Source organism: Medicago sativa, chromosome 3 (genome assembly GCF_051527215.1).
Source record: "Medicago sativa cultivar Bolivia chromosome 3, Bolivia_mono, whole genome shotgun sequence".
Taxonomy (NCBI): domain Eukaryota; kingdom Viridiplantae; phylum Streptophyta; class Magnoliopsida; order Fabales; family Fabaceae; genus Medicago; species Medicago sativa.
In genome coordinates, this window is record NC_140751.1 from 46,365,295 (window position 1) to 46,377,647 (window position 12,353).

Below are 12,353 nucleotides of genomic sequence, written 5' to 3' on the forward strand. Positions count from 1 at the left end.
CAATTAATTTGGTTACAATAGGTGGAGCTATTATTGAAGGTGTTCAAAATATTCGGGAGGCAGTGTATGACCATTTTCCACTCATTTCAAGACGACGAGCAAGTTGCGGCCAGGCTGACAGGGTACTCAGTTTCGCAAACTTTCTTATGGTCAAGCCGGTAATTTAACAAGACCGTTTTCTTTAGAAGAAGTAAAACAGGAAGTTTGGGATTGTGATGGGTTAAAGAGTCTGGGACCGGATGGAATAAATTTTGATTTCATCAGAAAATTTTGGGAAATTTTACAAGATGATATTATGACCTTCTTAATGGAATTTCATCGTAACGGGAAACTGTCGAGGGGGGTAAACTCTACTTTTATAGCTTTGATCCCAAAGGTGCATAGCCCCCAACGGCTTAATGATTTTCGTCCTATTTCTTTGGTGGGGTGTATGTATAAGGTGCTAGCGAAGGTTCTAGCAAACTGTCTGTGGACAGTCATTGGTAGTGTGGTGTCTGAATCTCAATCGGCGTTTTTCAAAGGTAAACAAATTTTAGATGGGATTTTGAAAGCCAACGAGGCGGTTGATGAGGCAAATCGCATAAAAAAAGAGTTGCCCATTTCCATTAGCACCAACCTATTTTAATATATTATTACTCTTTAGAAACATATTTATTATAATTATTTTGCTTTTTTGAAAAAAGTTTATTAGATAAATAATTATTAATATAATTATTGTGTTTTTGTTGCTATGAAAAAAATATGCATTTTTTAAATATTTTATAAAAAATAAAGTTTTCGCGGGTGGGGGTGGGGGCGGGGCCGGGAGACCCGTCCCCATTGGGGGCGGGGTTGGGTGTTCAATTTTTACCCCCAATATGGTCTGGGAACGGGGGTGGGGGCGGGGGCATGGAAGCGGGGGCGGGGACGGGGATACTCAAACCCGCCCCCGATCTGCCGGTTGCCATGTCTAGTGATGAATTGTCGACGTGGATTTATTCCTTTTTGTCGCGTCATTTTACGGAGATCAAGGCCATTTGATTAGCTTTTGACTCACTAGTTATTTCACGACTGAACATTTAATTTTTTTAAGAAAAGGGGAAAAAAGTTCAAACTACCCCATATTTTGAAAAGATTTAGGGTTCGGGGGTTAGTTACATAAAGGGGACGTATTAGCACCCTTTATGTCCGTAGTACTCTATGGGAACCTCTTAGTTTCGTTTAATTAATGTGCTATAACTTGCTTCTAAAAATGGAATTTAAAATGATAAAAAGAAGAAAGAAGATACCTATTATCTACATTTTTTATTGTTTGGAAGGACGATTGCCCTTTGCCTACATACCCGTGAGGTATCAAAACCTCGTAGTTTGGGGTATAAATTGACGTTTGATTGGTTGAGTGTTTTTTATTAGTTTTTGACAAAAAAGGTTTAAAAAAATGAAAGAAAGCCAAAGTGGCAAATGAGTATTTGTTTGTGTTTTTTAATATTAAAGAAAATGGACTCAAAATAAGTTAAATTGATTGATATTTGATTAAGAAAAGAAAATAAAAAAGGATCACTTGATTTAGGATCAAGGTTTCTTTAAAAATATTTTTGTGGTTTTGAACTATTTGCATGTTTTTGTTTTTTTTGAATGATGATTAAACTAGAATTGAAACTAACGGAGCAAGAAAATAAAACGTAGGTATCTTATAGTGACGTTGGATCACTACAAGAACCTTTAACCTATACAACCACACACGCACACATGAATGATTTACATTGGCCTAGGATACATTCTATGGTCCGCGCAATAAAGTAAATGACAGAAAAATAAACATGCGTTACATTAAGCCTAAATTTACATTCTAAAGTCTGCGGGAAAAAATAAATATGCATGATAAATTTACATTAAGCCTTATATACAATCTAATAATTTAAAAATGCTTAACAATAAAAATAAAAATGCGAAAGTAAACTAAAATAAATATAAGATGCAGTAAGATAAAATGTAATTAAAATAAAAATGCATGGAGAAAAATAAACATGATACGAATTGAAAAGAAAAGGGAAAAAAAAAAGATGAATGCAGGGGGGTGCAGCAGTATAATGAGAATGTGCAGTAAAAAAAGTGGAATGGGGCTTAAGAGGCATGCTGGGCGTCAAAGGCCAGCATGTCAAACCTTAGCCGTCTGATTAAAATCAGACAGCTTTGGTTCAATCATGCAGAGAAACAATAAAAGCCACAGGATTGGAGATTAAATGAACAAGGGGCGCAGGTGCATGCTAACACATGCACCGTCCCACACTAGATCAGGGCAGCAACTATAAATAGGCTTTTACAGCCATTAACTTCATTTTCCTTTCATGTTTCTCTCTCTACTCTTATATTTCCCCTTCGTTTTCTCCTCTCTCCCCTTATGTTTTCTTCTTCGATTGGAGAATGGGTGGTGGAAGGAGTTCCGGTGCCGTGGCCGGTGGACCACCATGGCGCCGCCGCCGCGCCGGTTTAAAAAGGAAGCCTTTTGTTATTTTTTTCGTGGTTTTACACCATTTTCCTACCTCTACTCAATTCTGGCCTCAAAATTTCCACAACAGTTAAATTGAAACCTAGATCTAAGAAATTAGAAAAGAAACTACCTCTTGCGTTGTCTTTGGATTTCTTTGCCCCTCCGTTTATGTTCAACTGTGACGGCGATGATGCTTATATTCTGTGGTGTGGCCGTGAGTGTTGGTTCCATTTTCGGTCTCCTTCTACTCTTCTTTAGACGAATCTGGCTCCTTGTTGTTTCCTTTGATTCAGTACAGATCCATTTTTGTGCGACTGTGCTTCGGTTTGTATGTTGGTTTGGTTCGGATGTGATGTTGGTGTCTGGTTTGTGGTGATAGGCTGTTTTGGGTGTGATCGGTTCGAATTTGATGTCGTTTTGATTCGTGTACGATGGCTTTGGTACTGGATGTTGGTATTGATTGTAGGTTCGTGATGGAAATTATATGTTGTGAGAAAATTGCAGGTTTACGGGTTGTGAAATTGGTTTGAAAACTGTTGGAAAATTGCAGGTTGATGCGTGTAATCGTTGCGAGATTGTTGCAGGTTTTGCTGATGGTTTTTTCATGAATTTTTGGCCCCCCTTTGCGTGTTGTGCAATGCAGGTTTTTATAGTGTTGGATTTGGACTTAGGGTTTGTTAAAGATGCAGAAAAAATTGGCATTTTTGGATTGGAATGAATAAGAAAAGCGTGACTGTTCCTGGATTGTTGCAGATGAAGGTGAACTGGATTGGAAAGGCTGTGTGAGGCGTGTGATAGCTGTTTTTGGACTGGAATTTGGACTTATCAAACAATATAAATAAAATAAAAATAGAAGATAAATATGCATGCTTTTTGGATTTGGACGGATGGATATTATTTTTAAAACAAACAAAAAAGGTAATTAAATAAAAATAAGAAAATAAAAAAAAAGATAATAATGACTATTAGAATAAAATTAAAATTAAAATTAGTCAATTAATAAAAGATGGAAATAATAACAAATAAAAATAAAGAGAAGAGGGCCCAACTCGGAATAAAAAATGAGGTATTTTAAAATACCTCTCTGTCGAATTTTTTTACTGAAAAGTCAGAGATTGATCAGGGTTAAATGACATATGAATGTAGGGTCTTAGGTCAAAAATTGGGGTATGACAGATGCCCCTATTTAAGTTTCTTCGTTAGAAGATTTGAAGATGGAATCTTTGAGTCGATGGGCCGAAGAGACTTAAATACAAAAGTACACCAATTTTGACCTAAGATGTTATGAATACACGTGATGTAACTATGAAATACAGGACGACAAATGCGATTTGATTGGGATGAAAAACTATAACACCCATACTAGACGTATCTAGAAAGTCTAGCATGTGCGTTTATTTAGTACTGGATACATTAAAAATTTACAACATAAAAACTCACAATGAATATCTTATACAACAATGTGCGTTCGTACAATAATAAAGTAACTCAACTTTTCTAAAATATGATGAATGCGTCCTTGCATATCCATATCATCCTGCAGCGGGTACGAACGAACACTTGTTGATATATCCATTCGGCTACTAGCTTGCCATCCAACCTGTTTATCTGAAACAAATAAGGATTGGGATGAGACATAATGTCTCAGTGAGTTCCCCTAAATCCTAGGCTATAGGTAACCTCAGGGAAAACCTACGGTCACCACGTGTCTAAAATACAACCTGACGGTTGATTATACATGTGTGGTCATGTTTCCCAGACGGTAGTGCATGCTAGACTCGTCATAGGCTTATCTCACTTGTTATAGGCTTCACTTCCTATACGTGTCATGACGGTTAAGGGGAATCTAAGACCGTTTTGCCAAGATTACGCTCTACGCATCGAGGCCTAAACATAACATAATCATGACACAATTCTAAACCAGACGATCAGGGGAAACTAAGATCATCATCGGCATAACTTTCTCTATTGCTCTATGCATACTTACGTTGTGTCTAACAACATACCTTATCTTGCTATCATACTAGTTCTTGACGATCTATGCCAAGGCTCTACTAATTCTTGACGATCTACGTCAAGGCTGTATGACATAACATAAACATGTCTAATAATTATGCATAGTCAGATTCATTGATAAAGTTAGCGTGTAACAAACAAATACTATCTGAGTTCATTTTACGGAGAGCCCCGGGGTGGAGTAAACCCGAGCACAATCCCTATCTAACCGATGGAACCTATCTAAGGTATAACCAACGTCACTCCTCCAGTGGCGTGCGGGTTCCTTACGGCTAACCCCGTTTCACCTAGTGGAAACCCCTTATGTCCAACCTAGTGTGGATCATAAGAGACACGATACCTACGTCTTGTTTAGCTTTCTATGTGAATAGATATCTAATCACTTCACAGCTTTAATAAAGTTTGAGTCTAATAATGCATGAGTATTAAATCTATACCTGCTATCTCTTTTACCTCGGATTCCTATACGATCCAACTAGAGGTAAAATATACTTGCTTAACTTATTCCGTGAATAGATATCTAATCAATTCACGTCTTGCCATACTCGTATGGCACTTAGCTCCTATGCGAAAATAATACTCTATATTACTCCGCGACTTATCAAGCATATCACTAATGCATAGCATTATACTTCTTTACTAACTATTCTAGTTCTTGACAAGCTATGTCAAGGCTTTACTTTAATCCCTTTCTTAGTTCATTTCTACCCGAGTATTCGGCTAAAACTCTCTTGTGCCATTCTTGTTGTACATGTTAAGATTACCATGATTCTTGATTCGAGGATCATTTGATGTTATGTGCATTGCCTAGATGTTGTTTTGGGTTACAAAGTTATAAAACGATGAAAGAAAGGTTATGGAATGCACCACCGACCCAAGGATGGACCCACAAGCCAAAAGCATGTTGGCCAAAACCAGAGAGCTGCGCTAATAGCTCACCTGGGGCGTGGCTCATCCTGAAGAATTTCGCTATTAGCGTAGATTTCGCTAATAGCGTGGTTCTTCGGGTCTGTGGTACCAAATCTGCAATTTTTGACCCAAAACTCGTCCCAATCGATCCTGCAATGAACTATGAACATCCAGCAACTTATATATCATTATAAAACACCTTTCATGGCAATATTAACATGTACAACACAAGATCAAGGCTAGGGTACTAAAAATCATATTTCTCTAAACTTAGCTAAAGTCATGATTTCCTTGCAAAATTAAGCACATAAACCCAAGGTAGGTTCTATCTAAGAACTCACCTAACATATTCCTTGTGATTCCTCAAGTTCCAAGCTTTCCCAAGTTCAAACCCTAAGCCAAGAATCCTTGCTCAATCCTTTCTCTTTGTTGTTTCTTGTCCTTGAAGCTTCTATGATTCTTGTTTGGTTACCAATTGCATGATTTGGAAAGCCTTGGATGGATTGGAGAGGGAGAGATGGGCGACATCTTAGAGAGAAGGAGGAGAGAATTCTTTCTCTCAAAACCTAGAGAGAGAAAGAAGAAGAAATTATGAGGTTTCCACCCCCAAAATCACTTATATACTCCCTTGTGCGAGTTTACTTAAATGCCCTTCGTCTTGGTCGCGCTTAACTTGACACTCATACATAAACCCCTGCTTGACTGATATTTCATAAAAACATCTTCCGTCGTACTTGACGTTCTGTAACACTTAATCTCTGATATCTAGCTCATACCTGACTTATGCCATTTATAGACATTTCCATTACCCCTTACTTTCCATGAACATTTGTCCTCTGACGCGTCTGATGGGTAATATTCTGTTACTGATAAGCGGGATATTACAAAAACAACAACGGGATACCCAAATTTGTTGATGAACGAGATCCGACTTCGCTGGGGAATTGCAGTTTCACTGGGGAAGAGATTGTCTACTACCGTATTGGTTTGGAACGATAGTTTAATGAAGACAAATTTTTTAGTGACGCCTCTTGACCAGACACACTAGGGATGACGCTTATTAGAAAATGAAGGGTGATTGCAAACTGTTCGTTTGTTCGAACTTGTTGCTTGACATGTAATAAAAAGATAGACAAGAGTTGTTCGTTGGTTGGAACTCGCCACTTGGCACATTTTGGTTGATTTGTGACATCTCTAGACCAGACATACTGGGAATGGCGCTTTTTGAAAGGGTCCAAGCTGTCCTTTTTGTCGGAAACTAGCCACTTGAAATAGATTGAAGGTAAACGCAAGTTGTCCTTTTGTCGAAAACTAGCCACTTGAAATTGATTGATTTGACTCAAGTTGTCCTTTGTCGGAACTCGCCACTTGGAATTGATTGAAGGTAGACTCAAGTTGTCCTTTTGTCGGAACTCGCCAGTTGAAATTGATTGATTTGACTCAAGTTGTCCTTTTGTCAGAACAAGCCACTTGAAATTGATTGATTTGACTCAAGTTGTCCTTTTATCGGAACTAGCCAATTGAAATTGATTGAAGGTAGACTCAAGCTGTCCTTTTGTCAGAACTAGCCACTTGAAATTGATTAGCGACATCTCTGGAATAGATAAACTAGGGACGACACCATTGAAATTGATTTGATTAGTGACATCTCTTGAACAGATAAACTGGGGATGACACCATTGAAATTGATTTGATTAGTGACATCTCTTGAACAGATAAACTGAGGATGACACTTTTGAGATTCCGTAATCCGGTAAACCGGGGATGAAACACTTGATATTCCATAATTTGACAAAGCGAGAATGAAATACTTGATATTCCGTAATCCGACAAAGTGGGGAATGATTGTTTTGATCTTCCGTAATCCGACAAACCAGGGAAAGACACATTTGATATTCCGTAATCCGTTAAACCAGGGAATGAAACACTTGATATTATGTAATCCATTAAACCGGGGAATGACACGTTCGAGAAAAGAAAATGTGATTTCAAACTGTTCATTGGTTGCAACTAACCGTTTGAAACATGATGAAAGGGGAAACTCAAGCAGTCCGTTGTTTAGGACTAGTAGCTTGAAACAAGATAAAAAGGTAAACTCAAGCGGTCCGTTGTTTAGGACTGACGGCTTGAAACAAGACAAAAGGTAAACTCAAGCGGTCCGTTGTTTAGGACTGGTGGCTTGAAACAAGGCAAAAAGGTAAACTCAAGCGGTCCGTTGTTTAGGACTAGCGGCTTGAAACAAGGCAAAAAGGTAAACTCAATCGGTCCATTGTTTAGGACTGGCAGCTTAAAACAAGATAAAAAGGTAAACTCAAGCAGTCCGTTGTTTAGAACTGGCAGCTTGAAACAAGATAAAAAGGTAAATTCAAGCGGTCCGTTGTTTAGGACTATCAGCTTGAAACAAGACAAAAAGGTAAACTCAAGTGGTCCGTTGTTTAGGACTAGTAGCTTGAAACAAAAAAGGTAAACTCAAGCGGTCCGTTGTTTAGGACTGGCAGCTTGAAAAAAATTGAGCACTGAAACGAAAGGATACGAACAAACAAGACTTTGGTGACAGATGCAACCATGTATGAATTAATATTGTGTATATGTTGTGTATATATGAATGTACGAATACGTGAAAATATTAATGTATGAATGTATGATTTTATGAATGTATGAATGTAACTTGTATGACTGTATAAACTGTACATGACAGGTGACTTGATAAAACAAAACAAGACAGGTAACATGGTAGGCGGACTGACATCGCAGTACATACACTCGGCAAACTTCCTTGGAGATGATACTATTGTGAACAAATCGAGCCGTTGACGGGGCAAAACCTGGCACAAGGTAGCAGCTGACGCTCCTGGGGATAGAGCCCATTGTTTTACCAATAGTTTGGAAAAAGTCGCCATTGGTAAACCGGCGAAGAGTGCTCTTCCATCGGCATGCTTCAGCAATCATGATTTTTCCTTTTGTTTTTTGTTTGTTTTTTTTTTTTTTGAATCCCTAACTTTTGCCTGGATCGCCCTTTCGGATTTTCAATTCACCAGGAGTTTATTCCTTTTTTATGCCCCTAATTTTTGCCTGGACTGCCTTTTTGGGTTTTCAGTCCACTGGGACGCTCTCTATTGCCTAAGCTGCCTTTTTTTTCAGGTTTTCAGCTTAGCGAGCTCTTTTTTGTATATATATTTTTTGAATTTTTTTTGTATTGTGACAGCATCTTGCTCAAAGCAAAGGCCCTCCATTGTGCTTAGCCATGTTTCTCTTTCAGAGTGTAACCGTTTTCGAGGCGAATGTTGACGTACGCTTCATCTACTCACGAGTTCAAAGAGAGTGTGTTTGTTGTTCACACTTTTTCAGAAGATGTAAAAAAAAGTTTTGTATTTTGAAAATTTTTGCTTCGAGTATTGCCATCAAAAATAGAAGAAATTTTGCAAATAGAATAAATGAGAGTTCCAAATAAATTGGCACAGGCTCAAATTTGATGAATTGAGTGATGACCTGCCAATGGCATGGCTCTACGGATCTTTGAAAAAATTTGGAAAATGGTAAATATATGGGAAGGTACATTGAACACAATAATCGTTATTCTCCCTAACAACTTTGAATGCCCCTGTTCCGAGTCTTTGATCTGCAGATGTTCGAATTGGATGTCTTTTCGTAGTCAAGATGCCCAAGTGGATTGTGTTCGACCGTATGCAGTTACCTTGTCTTTTAATCCTTAATTTTTGCATAGATCGCCCTTTCGGGTTTTCAATCTATCAGGATAATCATTTTTTTTCATGTCTCTAACTTTTGCCTGGACCGCCCTTTCGGGTTTCCAGTCCACTGAGACGCTCATTTTTGCCTAAGCCGCTTTTTAAGATTTGCGACTTACCCAGCTTTTATTTTTTTGACAAAGTATTTCTTGACTACACTAGCATTCATAGGATGTGTGAGTTTGTCACCATCCATAGTTGTAAAGTCGTTGCACACGAGCCCTCATAGTTAGGCATCCATTTACCCTTGGAGTCTGGTTGAAAGGATAGTACCTTTTTGGGCACAAAGTCTCCTTCTTGAATTTCACGGGGACGAACCTTCTTGTTGGAAGTTTGTTTCAACTCTTTTGATGTAGTTGTACAAGGACGTCATGCATTTAAAGTTCAACCAAGCTGGGATTCAAGCAGTACTCCTATTGACCGGACTTCAACCTCCACGGGAAGCACGACCTCCATGTTGTATATTGGGGAAGGAGGGGGGGGGGGGGGGGTTGCCCCTATTGAAATGTGTAATGAAGCATGATACCCATGTAAGGTAACAGTAACATCTCATGCCAGTCTTTGTAAGTGACTGCCATCTTCTAGACAGTCTTCTTGATTTTTGTTTGTAGCTTCAGCGGCTAAGATGCCCCAGTATACGAGAGATCTTATTAGGAGTATCTTCTCTCTCTTCTTCAGCTTCGGATACAAGGAACTCAAAGTTGGAAGAGAGTTCATGGTTAATGTGTTCAACGGGTTTATTAATGCATGATTTAATTATTGATTTTGACAAGTAAGTATAATTTATGATTATGCAGATATTTGAAAATGATTATATATTATTTTTTTGGGTTTTTTATGTTACCATTTTTTTCCAGAAAAAAGCACAAAATAAAAAAACAAAGTCGGGATCAAAACGACATTTTTATTAATGATGAAAATACTTAAAACAAAAAGCCCTACACAAATTCACTTTCGTCTCGGGCGGGACGAAAGGATTTTTTTTGAAAAGCAGCAAACAACAAACTAACGCATTATTTGAACAGATAAGTAGTAGAAGTAGGGATGGGAATAGGCTAGGCCGAGCTAGGCTTTGCAAGGCCTAAGCCTGGCCTGCCATATTTTTTTAAAGCCTAAGCCTGGCCTGCGGCCTGTCATAGGCCTACTTTTTAGGCCTGAGCCTGGTCTTCTGAAAGCTTGATACGGCCTACTAGCCTGTTTAAAAGCTATATCTTATGAACATCTTTAAATAAGCAATATGGTTTAAGTTTAAATGGACTGGCGAACTAGTAGTTCAATTATATTAAACTCTCTTTTGATAATCAACACGAGGTTTTAGGGAATTCGATTATATATTGTATCATATTTCTATTCTAGTTTATAATAATACATTTATATATGCAAAAAATTAATGTATACTAATAAAGCTTAAATTGTTGAAAAAATTTACAAATTTACATTTAAATTCAAAGTACAAAATATAATATAATAATAAATAATATTATTCATACTACTTAAATAGGTCGGCCTAATAGGCTTAAGAGGCTTTTTGAGAAGCCTGTGGCCTGGCCTTTTAAGCTAAATAGGCTTAAAAAAAGCCTAGGCCATCTTTATTTAAGAAAAAAGTCTGGCGTGGACTGGCCTGTCGTAGGCCCGTAGGCCCTTGTAGGCCGGCCTGGCCTATTCCCATCCCTAAGTAGAAGGAACATCAAAAGTGACCCAATTCCAGCTATCCACTCCATGTGCCACAATATAGTCCGGCAGTGGATTAACTTACACGTCCGAATTCAATCTTCGAAAAGCAAGATATTGGCTTCAATCAGTTTCTGGACTTCAATCTTCAAAGAGAAACAGTGCTCGATGTCATGGTCGGGTGCTCCTTGACGGAAGGCACAGGAGAGGTCAGGTTGATACCAAACCGACAACTCGTTAGGCACCCGAGCAAGATGGGAAGCAGCTCCTCATACGTCATTGGGATTGATGTTGGCGAGGCTGCTGTTGTCGAGGCTGCTTTTCATGTTGGCGTTCGAGCCCTTGCTGGAACTGCGGCTGATTCTTCGAAGCTACCACCCGGGTACTCAGTCTCTCTAGCTCGGCCTGGACTGTTGTTACCTCTTCACAAATGCTCGTGGATTTCTTGTTCAGACTGATACGTTCCCTCTTTTTGTTTGCACGAGTGTTGTAGGTGCGAGTTGGTTTCGGACAAGGACAACCATGACTCTTTTGAGATGGGTTGACCTCTTATGGAAAAGAAAAATTTGTGAGACTCAGAATTGAGACTATGAAATGCAAAATGATGCATGCTGCTTATGCAAAAATAGACACAATTTTTTTGTTGAAGGACTTGTCAAAGTAATTGTAAACATCATAAGGAACATCGCTTCATTTGATAATTTGGAATATTACAAACAATTTCGCTAATAGCAAAAGCAAAGTCAAGGAAGAAATCCCCCAACAAAAGCTAAAGTCTAGTTAAGACTTTTGAAAATGTAATTCTTGGTGTTCCTCTTTATAAGGTCCACACTTCTGATGTTTACAAGAACTTATCTAGGACCTTCGGTTTTGATGATTTTTTTTTATGGATGAATGCATGTATGCATGATTATGCTACACAAATGGTGAAAACATGGTGAGGTTAAGTCCATAATGTTGGAGTCAAGGGTAACAACGCCATCTGGCAAGGACTATGGTTTCAATTGCACTTGTATCAAGGGTTCTACCAAGTTCCCAAATTCCAACCCTCTTTTGAATATATCGGTGCATATGACTGCTCCTAGTCCAATAACATTCACAAGGAAGTCAAGTTTGAGTGTAGTATCGCGTATCAACTAAATTTAAGACTGCTCTTGGTTTAGCTACCGCACTACGTCCTAAAAAGGCCAAGATGGGTTAAAGGTAACTCTAAGGTTCTCAACTTCGACGGAATTCAAAAAATAATAACGCCAATCACGACTGCTCATGACGACATATTATTACTTTTGAGAGACCTCGTTGAGTGGGGTTATATCACATGCACACATAGCGCAGGACCGCTCCTGGTATGGCACTATGATCTTACCCTGTCCTATCTTATATTTCCCTCAAGCCCGGGTGTAGGACTTATCTCACCACTCACGTTAAGAAAGAAGAAAGAAGAGGGAAGAACATATATACACATATTTTCATCTTTTATTTTTTTGATTTTTTTAAGCAAGCTATAGCACAACAGTTAAATAAAGCCAAGTTAGGCTCAA